The following is a 15,932-nucleotide window of genomic DNA, read 5'->3' as shown; positions in this document are numbered from 1 at the left end:
AAGAACTAAGCGCATATTTAGATAAGCCTTGAAAAAGAATCTGAGAAGCATACTTAAGGAGACATGCTAGTGATGCTTTTAGTATTTTGATTGCATATAAGAACTCTTAAAAGATGAAACTGTATTATTTGGGGAGGGGGCAACTTAAAAGAAGTTAAGATATCTGTCCATGCCAGACATTTATTAGAATACTTACATATATTTTTATGCTGAAATATTTTTCTTAGGGGCTCCTCTTTTGTAAGATGAAGAATAGTAGAAGGCAATAATATCCAGTTAGCTAACTTCAGCACCTTAAGTTCAGAGAGGTCAGTGAGTTCTGAAAGTGAAACTATTTACAGCTAAAGTGCATCAGCTGAGCACATAAGAGACAACCTAATCACTTTATTTAAAGGGAGTGAATTTTGTGTCACGTAGGTTCTTTCCAGGGAAAAATATGCAAGTTCTTTTTCTCTTACCCTGAGTCCTAAGAAACTCAGTTTTGTTAGCCTTTTGTTTCCGTCCTGATCTAAATGTGTGCCCTCAGGGCTTAAAGAGTGTGGATAGTACTACAGGTTACAATTTAAAGAATGGTAACAGAATCAACTCTGCCATCTAGTGATTAGAAGGGAGAACGCAACAATTTGTTTAAAATAATGGCTCATCCTAGTTTGCTTATCAGTGAAGTCAAGAAAAAGAAAAAAACAATTAAAGATACATTGTATTATGTTTCATTAGTACTATCAAGTAATATCATGGGCTGTGCAAGGCTAGTTCAAACAAAACTTGGTGCTGAAAGCCCATTTCATGGTTCATTTGCTTTTGGTGTAAAGTGTATCACCCTTTATAGTTGCAGAGTGAAAATGTAAAGGAGAAAAGACATGGCTTAGTTTCAAGATTTATACCTCACACCTCTCAGTTCTAGAATTTGATTTTTTCTTCTAGTCACTGTCTGTGCACAGTTTAACATGTACCCCTCCTGTCTACTTGTTTGTTTACTGAATATTCTGTTTACCTCCCCAAAATTGCTTGTTGATTTACCACACCAAGTTGTCTGTTACGTCTGTTTCTTGAATCATGCCTGAAAAAGTTCTAGGAAGAACCGTTTCACTTACCTGGCTAGCAAATAAATAAATAACATGGTCAAAAGACAGAAATTATTAACAGCAGCAGCATGATTTCTTCATAATTTAGCTTCCCCTTGCAGCACATTTGACTGCATTAAATTGTTAATATATCTGTTATATTTACTCTTGTATTTATGGCCTAGGTCATAACTTCAAAGGGCCTAAGAAAATCCAGTTCACTTACAAGTTAACAAATAAAGAAATGAAAAAAACATGCCTAAGGTTTATTCATTGGCTGTTTTCTTCTTGTATCTCATCAGAAATAAGAAATCAGACTATATAATCTGTGCTGCATTGAATGGGAGGAGGTGTTCATGGACTGTGGTGTGCACCTTGTTAAAATATTCTCTGCAGTTGCCTTCAGTCTCTGTATCCTTACATACACATTCACATATTCCTTCCATGTCAGCATAGTGCTTGTATGTGTCTAGTGATTTACTTGTGATATTGCTACTCCCTGATTTAAATTCTTTCCTCATTTGTGTGCCCTTTAGCATATAAATCTGTCAGCATAGCTCTAATATGTAAATTGTCATAGATTTAGAACTCTGTATATCATGTATATTTTGATATAGTTGAAGAAAGTAAATGTTATTTCATTAAGGTTTTCCTACATTCTTCTCCATTGTTTGAGACTGTGACCCATATAATCTTGTTGAAATACCTGCATTGTCATTGTGGCTTGTCTGTCACAGTCCTTGACTGATTTGACTGTTATCAGGATACATGCAGAGGATTTTCAGAAATCTTTTTCTCTAGGGTTTCCCCCTTTGATGCTGGTTCTGCAGTGCTATGTTCTTGGTCTGTTATTGTTACACTGCATACTTCTTGGCGACATTGCTTAAGAAGAAGGGCCAAGACACAATGGCTATGCTGACGATACTCAGCTTTATGCCTCCTTCCTGTCAGGAATATATAAAGGAAGCTTAGATACCATTGATATTTTATTTTATTTTACATTTGTTTACCGGGAAAGTCCAACTTTTTTTCAGTGGAGGCCTAGGGAGAAAAGCTCAATTTTTTTAATAGTACAAAAATTATAAGGAAAACAGGAAGAAAGAAATTACAGTACAAAAAAGCATATGTACTACATTCCAGTATTTACATAAATAATAAGTTGTTGTAATACACAAAACCAGAGTTTACATAAGTTAAAGTTAAATAGTGTGACATTTGAATGAAGACTAGTAATTTTATGTTTAATATTTTTAAGTCAGAGACTGTGGCCATCCTTAAAACCTTAAGAGCTTCCAGTGCTCTATGCTTTTACTCCATTATAATTTATCTGATAAATATGCTGAAAATTGTTATCAAGACTGTGTAATATGTGTGTGAATTGCAACAATCAGCTACCATTAGCTTGCTTCCATGGCGCAGAGGAATTAGGCTTAATTGTGATCCAGGTGGAGCCAGGAAAGGAGGTGCAGAAGTGAAGAGGTATGGCTGACCCATCTCTAGTGAGTGAATGGGAGGGCTTGTGGGCACTCTGAGCACAATGAACAGTGAGATTTCAAAAAATGGAGACTGGAAAAACCACTAATCATGCTTGGAGGGGCAAGGCTGCTTTGAAGGAATACCCCTTGGAAAAATGAGAGGATTTCTTCTGCTGTCAGCCCACTGCATACCCCATTCTGCTGTTTTATTCAATGTGGGGGGGGGGGGAATCTTTAAAAAATCTCATGTTGGTTATTTGAATGATTTCTCTTTTTTGTTGAACCTCAACCAGGTGAAGGGGAACAAATGAGTTGATTGTCCACGAGTAGTGGGCTGATGAGTGACAGACGGTGGGGGCAAAGACAGCAAAAAAAAAAAAAAAATCAACTGCCAATAAGGGACCATGTGACTCTTAAATCTTATTATAACCTGATGAAAATGTCACCTGAACTGAACACCTTAAACCATCAAAGGACCTTGCACCATTTGTGCATATGTCATTTTCGTTGTAAGTCAAAAAAGAATGCCCATTACTTTGGGCTCGATACCTGTAACCTACATCAAACTTCAAGGCTGGAGAATGATAAATTATGTCTTAACAGCTACACAAGTGCTGGTTTGTGGTGCCCTGTATATAGACGATCACTAGAAGTTGTACTTTTCCCTATAAAAACTATCTCTGAAATTTCCACAGACTCTCGCTACTCAATGAGCAATGAGTTTGTGCAATGAGCAACATTGCCACATTTAGTTAGCTCTAGATTACATTATTACAGCACTCAGACCTACTGCTGCCCAAACAACAATTAGTTTGTGTGCTGGGCAGCATCGCTCGATAGGTTAGCAGTAGATTACTCTAAGTAAGCACCCAGCCCTCTTCCGGTTACAAAAACCTCCCATTCTATTCCTTTGTAAAGCACATATTAAGGGCCTGCAACCATGGATAGGCACTTTCTTGCTATCGCTGCATCTAGCTTGGTAGACACGGGCATCTTGAGACAATGTAGCAATTGTCTCATGTACACTGACAACCACTTAATTCTGAAGCAGATAAATGCAGCATGCGAGAGATGTAGTTGCACAATGTCACTGGAGGCAAGATTCTTACATACAGACACAAAAAAAATGCCAAACAGGTTGTCAGTGACATACACACACAACACTTACTGCACTAACAAAGGACCAGACACATAGACCCACATATGCAGAGGTGCTACATAACTTACCCAAATCTCAGAGATTTCTCAGACACAGTCCTCAGAATCTCTGCATGCACACAAGCAAAACAGCTCCCACCACAACACTTAAAACCACATCTCATAGTGTCTCAGCTACCAAGCCCATATGGCGTAACACAACATGACCCGATATTTTGATCATAGGAGACTCTAATGTGAGACACACTGATGTCTCGCTTACCAGGCTGGATAAGGAGAAGGTTACAGTTAGTTGCCAGATCACACAAGCACTCAGGTTACTAAATTCCAGGTACTAGTATGACTCAGTCATAATCCATATGGATGTCTGGAGATGTACCCCCCTGTATGTAAGATGCAGGATATTCCCACAATTCCAACAGAAAATGATTAACTTTCTTAATGGGATTAGCTACTGGTCTCATTCCAAAGGGGTCATATATTTGTCAGCCTGGAAGAACATGATTGCCAGGCAATGCTGTTTTGCCAGGGATGTTCTTCAGCTGTTGCCACTAGGCTTTCGTATATCAACCAAAACATTATCCACCCTTATAGTGCCTTTTTCAGGCATTGCCAGTCAAACTTTCCAACATAGCAAAATGTACTCAGGATAAGTTAAAGGTATTACTGCTCAGTGCTAGCAGTCTGAACAAGAAACTACCCCCCCTGGAAACATGCCTCACCTTGGAAAATGCTGACATCTGTGCAGTTACTGAAACATGGTTCAAAGCCACAGAAAGCACCCTAGCAGTTCAAGGCTGTAATAACCTTCACACATTCTGATCACACACTACACATGAAAAGGCAAAAGGTGGAGGTGCATCCATCTACATAAAGAATACGTACACCTCAAAACTGGTCAAACAATATGACACACTTGAGTTAATCCATATCCAACTAACCAGAGGAAAAATCGATTACCATATTCTTGCTAGCTACAGGTCCCCCACCGTGAACCAGGAAACCCATACATCATACCTGAATTTACTAGAATCACTTACTGTTCAGCCCAATACCATACTCATGAATGATTTTAACTACCTCTCCATTAACTTGGTAGCATACATGGCCACTAACATGCATCTTCAAAGAATTCTTCCTATTAAGTGATGACATAGCTAATTTTCAAGCTCCCCCCAAACCTAGAAAATACAGAAGCCTATGCAGAGGTGTACACAAAAGCCCCTGTCTGACCATATATATAGAAATGATAGTACCAGACCAAAAGATGCCTATGACAAACCGCAAAAGAAGCCACCCTGGTGGATGTCTGGTATAAGTAGGCTGTACAACAAAAGAAAGAAAATCTTGAGAATGTGCACAACAAAGTAAAAAGTTCCTCATTAGTCTAAGCAAACACATCTTTGAACTAGCCAAATTTTCAGAAAGCAAATTTTGAGGCAAAAATAGTCTCCCAAGTTAAGGATAACCATAAGGCATTTTTCAGTTATGTCCACAGTCTTAAGGGCAACACCCAATAATTTGTGGAATTAGTTGCAGATGGTACCACCTACACTCAGCCAGAAGATATAGCAAATCTGCTGGCTGATAAATCCAGTTCAAATTTCACCTCCCCATTCCCTCTGGTTGCCCTCCAAGAAATGCCCTCCACCATTCCTCTGCTGTTACCAAAGATAGGTCGCTACTGCACTCTCTAAAGCTAAAAACATGACTTTGATGGGTCCCAATAATATCCCAGGATGCCTCTTAAATAGCTTGAAACAGGACCTATCAAGTCTACTAGGTTCTCTACTTAACAAGAGACTCATGGTTGTCTTTGTCCCTGTGGAGCAGAGGATAGCAACAGTCATCCCTCTGCATAAAGGGTGACCATCAACAGACCCAGGAAATTACAGACCCATACGTTTGACTAGCCTTATATGCAAGGCCATAGACAGAATAATCATGGACCTGATAAATAATGACATAGAAAGCCTCCAAACAGAGAAACCAACCCAGTTTGGCTTTGTCAAGGGCAGGTCATATCTGCTTAATCTGGTGGACTTCTTTGAGAAGGTAACTAGGGCTATGGATGAGGGTAAAACAGTGCATACTGCCTACCTTGATGTTGCTTAGGCATATGATACAATTCCCCACTTGGATAATATAGATAAACTCACATAACTGGGCATATAACCTACATCACAGATGGATAGCCAAATGGCTCACTAAGAGGATACATGTTTTAGAGTGAGAGAATCCAAATCCAGCAAGAGGCAAGTTACTAGTGGTGTGCCACAGGGCTAAGTGCTGGGACCTCTCATATTTGGAATACACTTATGTGAAGTCAAGGCTAATGCAGAAGGCCTTTGGCTGACTACGTCTGCCAAACTGATGATTTCAAGTTGGGGGCAATCACTGAATCCCCCAGTGATGTAAATATTCTTCAGAAGAGTCTGACTCAGACCAATGATTGGTGCCAGAGCCATGGCCTAAACCTAAATGCAAAGAAATGCATAATCATACCCTTTGTGAAGTCAAATATTCCTGCAAATTACAGCATTAATAGCACACCCCTAACAATAGACTCAGAGGTGAGAGATCTAAGTACACAGGTAGATAGTAGCCTGAACTTTGACCACCATGTATCCACACTGGTGAGGAAGTCCTTCTGTTTGGCACATCTTATAAATAAAGGCATGTTATCCAAGGAAGTTATAGCCCCACTATACTTGGCCCACATCAGACCAGTAATCAAGTACAATAACATGTTGGCATGTACTTGACCAGGCACTTGCAACTGCTGGGTTAGCTTCAAATGTTCTTTACAAAACAAAAACACAGAGAGTAACCAACATGTGCTATGTGGATAGACTAAAAGCCCTATTCCTTTACTCTGTATCATACTGACTCTTAAGGGGTGATCTATGCCAACCCTACAAGGCACTCTTAAATCCAACCTTGATGGAACTGTTACACAGTCACAAGACAAACTGCACAAGGGCCACCTGATCTAGGGATCTAAACCTGATCTGTGACATGGTCAAAAGATCCTGAAGAGACAAGTATGTGTCTCAGAGATTACCCCTTCTCTGGAACAGGTTAACTATTCATGTAAAACAGAGCCCTCCTCTGAGTATCTTTAAACACAGTTTGGATCAGTGGATGTGGAATCATGAATTCCCTTCTGGGGTGGTGTCCATGTCCCTTATAGAGAGGAGCTGTCTGTAAAATACTCAAAGGCATATGCACAAACCTAAGCCATCTTATAGTCCTTAGGGATTGAAAAATCAGGTAGAATTCTTTTAGATATGGCTAGGCTTGAAAGGGCTCTTGAGCCGTTTGCTTAGTAATCTCCTATGAACCTATGAAGAGCTACCTCTTAAAACTTAAATGTCACTAACATACTGCATAATCTGCAATGATAATTAGTGGTTTCCAGATCAGTTTATAAATGGTCGGTTTCTTTCATCATGAATGAATAATTGCTATTCTGTCTCCATAATGCCTAGTTATTCTGTGTTTTATACTTTACAAGAGGATAGGGCTAGTGACACCTTAATCCTCAAACCTTATTTTAGTGGTTTGTAAGGGAGGTCAGGAAGTAATGATGCCCAATTTAAAAAAAAGCTAAAAAAAAGAAATAGAAAAATACTATGTGATGTTACTAGTCACTAACCAAATGCTATGTGGTAGGATTCCAAAAGCATATTTGCATATCACTGTCATGCTTTTGCCATAAAATATGCTTCTACATTTATAAGGTATTATTTTTATGTACCTTGTCCAGTAGGATTTTGGTACCTTCTTCCTGCAGTAGTTATTCAGACATTATCTTCCACCTCAGCTGCTCTAATCTGCTGGCACTTGCTCCTTTTATTTATTTAGAATATTCTGATTTGCATTTTTCCCAGCAGACCCTGTTCATGTTTAATTCACCATCCTTCCACTTAGAGTTGGAGTATGCTGATGTGTAAAGACTTAAGATATCCCTAAAAACCCATCTGAGTCATAAAGTTTATTTTACTGGTTTTAGTGAAACTTTAATTCAAGAAGCCATGCTGACATTTGTGCATGATTTATTAAAACTTTACTAGTTCAGTTAACTTAAAGGTACTCAATTAGTTTTACAGATGAGAAATTAGCTGGAACTGAAATTACTCAAGACTGATATTTTGGTAGTAGACTAAAATATGTTAAATTAGTACAAATCAGCTTTTTTTTGTTCTACATAGATATTGACTGTGAACTGCAGTGGTGGTGCTGCGGTAGCGTTGTCGCCTCATAACAAGACGTTGTCCCGTTCGATTCTCAGCTAGAGCGTCTCGTATGTGGAGGCATATGTGAATGGGGTGTGCCTTCATTGAAGGTTGTGCATCAGGGCTGGTAACCCAGTATGTAAAAATCCACTACCAATCATTAGCGGACCGGAGTTCCGCTGTGGTGACCCCTAACCGGGAAAAGCCGAAAGACACAAACAAATAGATATTGACTGTGAAGATATAATCCCTGGGATTCATTAACAGGCATGCACAATTTGACCTATGCCTACACAATTACTTTTTGTTAGCTTGACGAGCAGCAGTGTTCATTAAATATACAAGCTGCAAAGCAAGCCTACGCAGTTTCTAAGGTGCACGGGTACTCAAGCACACACTATAAACAGCAAGTGTTACATATATGCATAACTAGTGACCGAGCATGTGCGGGCAACATAATACAAAGTAAGGGCGAGTTTAATATAAGAATTAAGAGGCACGGGAGGTAACCAGGAAAACTGTACTCTGATATGTAGTGGCATTAGCAGTCATACAAGAAGTAGGGGAAGTGAATGTGGAGAATGTACTCACATAACTAAAATGTAATTAGTTCACTATGTGCGGTGCTCATACCTCTCAAATGTACAGATTTCTGCAAAATGTCCAGATTTTTGCCTCATATATTTGATCCATTTTTCATAAAACTGTGGTTTTCTGGCAAATTAGTGTCAAATCATTAAAGACTGAAGTTAGAAAATAATGGCAGACATTTGAGTTACACACTTCATACTTTTCAGAAAATTACTGCTAATGCAACACTTGTTATTCTATCATCCTTCTAATCTTGTAAGAGCGACACTGAAAAATTGTCCCTATTTTTTCGGTCTTTGTCCCACTTTTATTTATGGCTTTGATCAGATTTCTTGCTCTAAGAGGTTGAGAAGTATGAGTGCTGTCATAAATATATTTATATTGATTTAATACCAAAAGTAATCCTATTCACAAGTATTGACCCATGTGCCTAAATTAAACTGGACATGCTGACAAAGGATGTGAGAGGCACACAAAGCAACAGTTGTAACAAAAGGGAGTAAATGTGATAAATGTAATAAACGTTAATGAAATACAGAGTTGAGGTAACCATTTATTAAGGACAGTACATTGTAGAAATATTGATAAGATTCACTGACACCTGTGCAATCATTCAACTAATAGTTTTAATTAATGAAAAAATGTATTTTTACAGTGACTTGCATGCTGTGCATGTTATAAAGTTTGTGACTATTCATGCATGTTGTGTATATAGCAAATTACAGATGGACATGACTCATACACAGATGTGTCACACTGACCAGGATATAAACAGAATAATGATGTGATGTGGTATACTTAGTAGTATTTCTCTAAATATAGGAGATGTAATATACATATGTGCAAACTGAGACATGATTCATAGGTTCATAGGTTCTTACTAGGCTAACGACGACTAGTACCCTTACAAACCTAGCCAAGCACCCCAAACCTTTTGAGTCCCAAGCATCATATGGGGTGGGGCATGCTAGTAGGCAGATAGCTAAGGATTTATAGGGTGGGTGTTAGTTAGAATAATACTTTTCTTATTGACAGTCTCTGTCCATAAGGGGCAGAGAGGCTAGACCTGGAGTAAATTTATAATTTCCCATCCATTTATCAAAGTTTTGTTTGAAATTTGCCAGGAATGAACTCTGCTTTACATGGATGGGGGGCCTATTCCATAGCGTGGGGATCCTTTGTGACACATTTGTTTTTACAGCACATTCTGTTTAGGTCACAAGCAAAATATTCAGATTCCTGGATCTAGTGTCTTTGGTATCCTTTATTTGTACATATGTAACAGATCCATTAGGGCCGGGTCTGAGGAAGCCCTGTAAGCCAAGCAAAGATCTTCACTCAGCACTCTGTGGAGACTGGATACAGAGACAGAGCCTTTAGGCAATCAGTGTAGGACAGGGTATTCATGCTTTGAATTCTCCTGGTGAGAAATCTTTGTGGGCATTCCAACTGTTGCAAGTGTCTAATTAGATGCATGCCAAATGGGGTATTGCATGCAATGATAGGTCTGATAAGGGCTGAGTAGAATGGTACTATAACTTCTTTGCACCTGGATGCCATGCCTTTACCTGTAAGTTGAAAAACAGAATGATTTATTTTCTTTTTTTTCTCCAAACAGCTTTATTAAATTTTCACATATGACAAAGACAATCTTACATTTATATAAATGAAAAAAATACAAAATGATACCACTTTAGTTGCAAACAGTTTACATCACAGACACCATTGTAACAACTGTAGTTGCAAACATAATACATCACTTATAAACCATCCAGTCACTGTCAGTTAAGCATTATATGGCTCATTCAAATTCTGCCTCTTAAACCTCATTCCTGCTCTGCATATATTGTTTCACCAATTCTCATTTTATTCCTATGTAGTTTGCTACTTCCCTTTTCTAAAGATCCCAATTCCAGTTGTTTTATCTCTTTTACTATATTCACTACTTCTAGTAAAGTTGGTCTAGACTTTGAATTCCATTTTCTAGTAATTGCTTTTTTGGCAACCACCATAATTAGACTCAGCAAGGCTTTGCTATGTCTAGGTAATTCTGATTCTGTAGCATAACTAAAAAAAAATCATCTTCCCAGTCAGTCCACTCTGCCCACCCAGCATCTCTGACAAAGCAGTCTGCAGGGAATCCCTAAAGTATACCAGCTCATTACACCCCCAAAAAACCTCTTTCTTGCCCGTCACATCTCAAACATTTGCTATCCCCCTTTGGAGTCTACTTAGGGTGTAAAACTACCCATGTAAACACTTCCAGGCAAAGATCCTAAATCTTCTAGACTTTGTTGCATATTTGGGAGATGTACATATATCCTCCCATTGTCTCTTTGTGAATTGCTCATCCAGTCTCTCTATCCCAATCTTTTCTAAGCTCCTGTGATTGATTCTTATAATTGTCATGCAATATTTTATATGCTTTACTAATTATTCCTTTTTTAATGGCAGCCTCTGTTCTAGATTCTATTAAAAACTCTACCAGTGATGGTCTTTTACTTAGGAGCCCACCATTTATTTCTCTTTGCCTATACTCTGATATCAATCCTTGATAGGGAAGGCAGTCTCTAACCTGCAGTCCAAATAAATTCTTGGCCTCTTCCCATTCTGTTACCTTTCTCTTTCTAGTTATTTGCTCCCAACACCTTGGTTCCTTTGCCAGTTTTCGCCAATAAATTCCAGCCCCCTCTTGCCTGTTATCTGTATCCCTGACCACAGTCATCCCTATCAGCAAAATCTTTTTCTCCGTTCTCATGTTGGTTTGGTTCTTAGAATACTTTCTGCTATTTTATGAATATAATAACTCTGTAGGATTTTGGTTGTTCTCCTTAAGAGACTGCATTCAAAATTCCAATCACTCCTTATTTATTGAGCTTCATCCCCATGTCAGCATCACTGCTTTCCACTTTGAATTATAGTTTTCTGCTTGTGCTATATATAAGAGCCTTAACTGTGTTGCTCTAAAATACTCCCTCAAATTAGGTAATCCTAGTCCGGCTTGTTCTATTGGTAGAATCAGCTTATCCCACTTAACCCTTCCTGTCTTCCCTTCCCAGATAAAATCCTTCAACTCTTTTTTAATTGCTATCCACATCTTCTCCTCTGGTTGATAAAAGCATGTCTGACCTGTGTATAAGATTAAAGAGACTAAAAAAAATTTAATGGCTTGTATCTTAGTATCCATATTTATATAACAAAGCTTCCAGTTTCTCAATTTTTGTATTATCTTCTGTTTAGGCTCTTGTCACATATCCTTAGCTGCCACCACATTGTCATTTCTAATCCATACTCCTAAATATTTCATTTTATCATGTCCCCATAAATATGAATATTGTTGAACCAATTCATATGTGGCTAGATAATTTACCGCTATTGCCTTTGTTTTGATTTCATTAATTTTATATCCCAAGAAGATTTGAAACTGTCTTAAAATGTTCCACAACACTGTAATGTCCCTTTCTGGTTTTGTCATGTATAAAATAATACCATCTGCAAATAAAGGCATCTTTTCCAGACTACCATTTCAATTATATCCTTGAATTTCTGAGTCTCTTATTTTCTTTGCCAATAGTTCTAAATGTAATGCAAACAACAAAGGAGAAAGCAGACAACCCTGCCTAGTCCCTCTACTCAAGCAGAAATTATCAGAGAGGACCCCACCAACTTTAATTCAAGCCTCCAATCCCTCATATATTCTTCTAATCAACCTTATAATTGTATCAGGGAAAGCAGATGCTTCCATTGCCCTGCTCATAAAGTCCCAGTCTACTCTGTCAAATGCTTTCTCAAAAAATAGAATGATTTTCTTATTATCTTAGCTACATGTTGGTCAAAGGCCAGACTGCTGGCTACATACATTACTAGATCCATCACTACTGGGTTGACTCTTAAGGATGTTTTATCAATAGAGTAATTAACTTGCATTGACAGTTTCCCAGAGGGTATTATAAAAAAACTGTACTGTTTGCTGTTGCTTTGCACTGTATTTTACTACTGTATCTGTTGCACTTTGACTGTATTTCACACCAACTTCTGCTTTTACTTAGTTTAAGAAAAGATCTGTTCCTGCTCTTCTATTCTGTTGCTATTATTAATTCAAGAAAACCTGTGCTGCTTTTACACAGTTGCTTATTTAATTAAAAAAAATATATATCCCTGATTTTTTTCCGTTGTTCTGTTGCACTTCTTTTGGCCGTAGTATAGATTGGATTCAGATTGGCTGAATGCAGTTCTGTTTGTAGACTGAGCACTAAAAATCAGGACATCTTTTTTGGGGAAGCCTCCCTGTACCCTCGTGGCAGGAGCATACAGTAGGACTATCTAATTGAAGGTTATTTGTTCAGGGCTTAGTCTGAGCTATTTCATTGGTGCAGGGCTCAGTTTGAGATTTTTCATTAGTTTCTTTGTATTAGCTGCTTTGCTCTTGTTTGCTCATAGTGCACTATCGCACAGAGGGTGTAACTCTTGATGGTTATAGATGCAAAAGCACCAGTAGAAGTATTTCCCTTAGAAGCGGTTGCTATCCCACAGAGCAGTCCTTGAATAGCTCTCAGCTGTTCAGTGAACTACCCAGCAGAGATTTTACCTCTTAGCTATCAAAATCAGTCTCTATATATCCCCACTTTTATAGACCTCCTACTGTATACCCCATAGGTTAGTCACCCTAAAATAGCTGTCTGCCTGACACTCCCATCTTTTTCTCCATAGCTGCTGAGATACTGGGTTCAAAGCTTGCATTATGGACTGTCAGTTTCCCTCTGATTCTCCTGCTAGCCTGGTGAACATGGGTTTTTTGTGGCAGTGTAGCAATTGCCTCATGTACACTCATAGGTAAGTGTGTGCATGTGTGTGTGTGTGTGTGTGTGATTTAAACCTTCTCGGTGTATGTGTACGTATGATTATAAAATGAAGTCTTTCTGTTTGTATGAGCTGTTAAAGTGCGTGTTACTGTTTTTGAGAGTAGGTGTGTATATATGTTCCACATTATTGCATAAAGTAGCTGTCATAGCACTGCAGAGAATTTCCTAATGTAACAAAAGGTTGTGCTTTTAGAAAATATGGAACTATTCACTACAGTACTAGGATTTGTCATATGAAAAAGTATATACCAGATATTATTAATAGTGGTATGTTTCAAGTCTCAACCACCGTTAATTGGTGGTTTATAACTATACTGTGTGTGGCTGACTACAAGCACTGGCTTCACCTTATTATTACTGCATTGCTCAATTATGAATGAAAATGCAGAGTCCCAAAGTTTCAGATCAGCTTACTGGACTATAACTAAAATCAGTGCTCAATGTACATATAAGAAGATGCTTATATTAATGCAAGAACTTACCAAGTTTTGCAATAAACAATTTTTAAAATGATAATGAAGAGTTGCATTTACAAAGGCTTTCCCCCTGCATCCACTGTATGTTTGTGTTTTACCGACTTCTTCCTTTACTATGTTGATGTCTCTGAGGTACACTGGGGAACACTTAGTTTACTGATAAACTGAGCATTTTCTCTTCTCCGAGGTTATGTGACTCAGAGGTTAGTATATTATTAAGGAGGCTAGCACTAGGGTCAAGTCACTGTGGTGGTACAGGAGATTTGCACTCTCATAGAGAATATACCAGGACTTTTTCATAACATCACAAATTGACTTGTTGACCGGAGTGTCCGGGATGGACGAGGTCCATTTTCAGCGCGAGGCCCAGGAGGGAAAACATAGTTAGTTAAAAAGTAAACAGACAGCATTACATATGGATTACATAACAAGCAATTAAATTAAACTAGTATATACTATATATATTAATACAGATAGAAGACTATACATCAGTAAACTATCTATATCTTTATAATTTATATACAGACATTAACAAAGTGGGTGCATGATGCATGGAGGTAATTGTGGCTGGGAGGGAGATAATCCATTTGGGCTGCTAGAATAGAATAGTGCTTCACCAGCAGTTAGTGATCTGCAAGAGTGATTTTTGCTGCTGGATCTTTGGTGGTCTGGGAGGCGATAAGCCGAATTCTGAGCGAGGAGGGATGGGACATTTAGTGGCTGGTTTACTAGTTTGTGTGAGTATTGAGTTTGTAATAGACCTGTGGAGTACCATATGAAACATTAACACTGCATACTGGCTCCATTACAACATTTTTTTGCAAAAAAAAGAAAAAAAAAAAAATAACTGTTTAAATAACTAAATGTCATACATTTGAGTTTCACCTTCATTTCCTTCAGAAAATGCATGCTAAGACAAATGCTGTTATTGTAAAGCAACTTTGTAGGTCTATAATAGCAATATTTTCGTGCTTGCTTTTGTTTGGGCCTTCCCCCCCATTTTAGCTTTTGCTCAGATTTCTTCAGCTAAGAGGTTGAGAGATGTGGAAGTAGGCATGTAGTGCCCTAGTTTGCTGATTATTTGCGCATTTAAGGGGGGGGGGTCTGCATTCATGTGTGGCCCTGTGCTTTAGGATACCTAGTAACTACTTGTTGGTTGGTTTCTCAAATATCCTTCTTTTGCAATATTACCAGCTTACAATTTGCATCTCAGTTTCTTATTGAGGCTATTTCTGCAAAAGTTTTGTTGTAAAGTTTGTTTATGGCAGGGGACCACCAGATTGGCTTCCTTTTTGGATGAGAGCAGTTCTATTTGGGATGGATGCATGAGTGGATGTGCTCATACAGTGCCTTAGTGTAGGATTCAGCAGTTGAACTTTCAGTGCATGGGTGTCATGAAGTTTGTCACTTCTGACTTAAGTTGGCTTGGGGTGGGGTGGGATGTGGATGTTATTATGGTCAGACCTGACTAACAAGGGGTGACCATAGTGTTGGTAATGACCAGGTCTAGGATATTGGTGGATTGGGCATTGGAATTTATGAATTCCAAGAACAAGGTGTTGGGACATGAGTAGTTTTCCCAGTTAATGGTAGGGTAGTTAAAATCACCCAGGATTAGGGTGTTTGGTTCTATCTTAATTTCCAGTATGTTTAGAAAGGTGTAGTGAGAATCTTGGTGGTGGGGGATCTGTAGCAAGCTACAATTTGGATTGCAGTCTTACCTGGTGTTAGTTGCACTTGGAGAATTTCAGACACATTGTGTTGGCCAACTAGCCTGGTGGTTCCTTGGTGAATATGGACACCTCCACCTTTAGTGTTTTGTGGTAAGAGTTGTAGCCTGGTATTGCAGGGTGCTCTCTTGAACCAGGTCTCAGTTACTAGTGCATTTTGAGGTTTAGACTTCAGATTTTGCATGCTTGGTAGCAAGATCCTTAGCCAGTAACCTGAATCCACAGCTGCAGACCATCTCGGTCTGTCAATCATGTCATCCCAGGCAGACAGATACTGGATCCCTTTGAATGACAAGCCAATTGTTGAAGTCAATCATTTTTGTGGTATCATTCTGCTT

The sequence above is a fragment of the Protopterus annectens genome, chromosome 8.part0 (assembly GCF_019279795.1).
Source record: "Protopterus annectens isolate FY-2018-M chromosome 8.part0, PAN1.0, whole genome shotgun sequence".
In the NCBI taxonomy this organism is placed as follows: Eukaryota; Metazoa; Chordata; order Ceratodontiformes; family Protopteridae; genus Protopterus; species Protopterus annectens.
Note: the sequence above shows the minus strand (reverse complement) of the source record.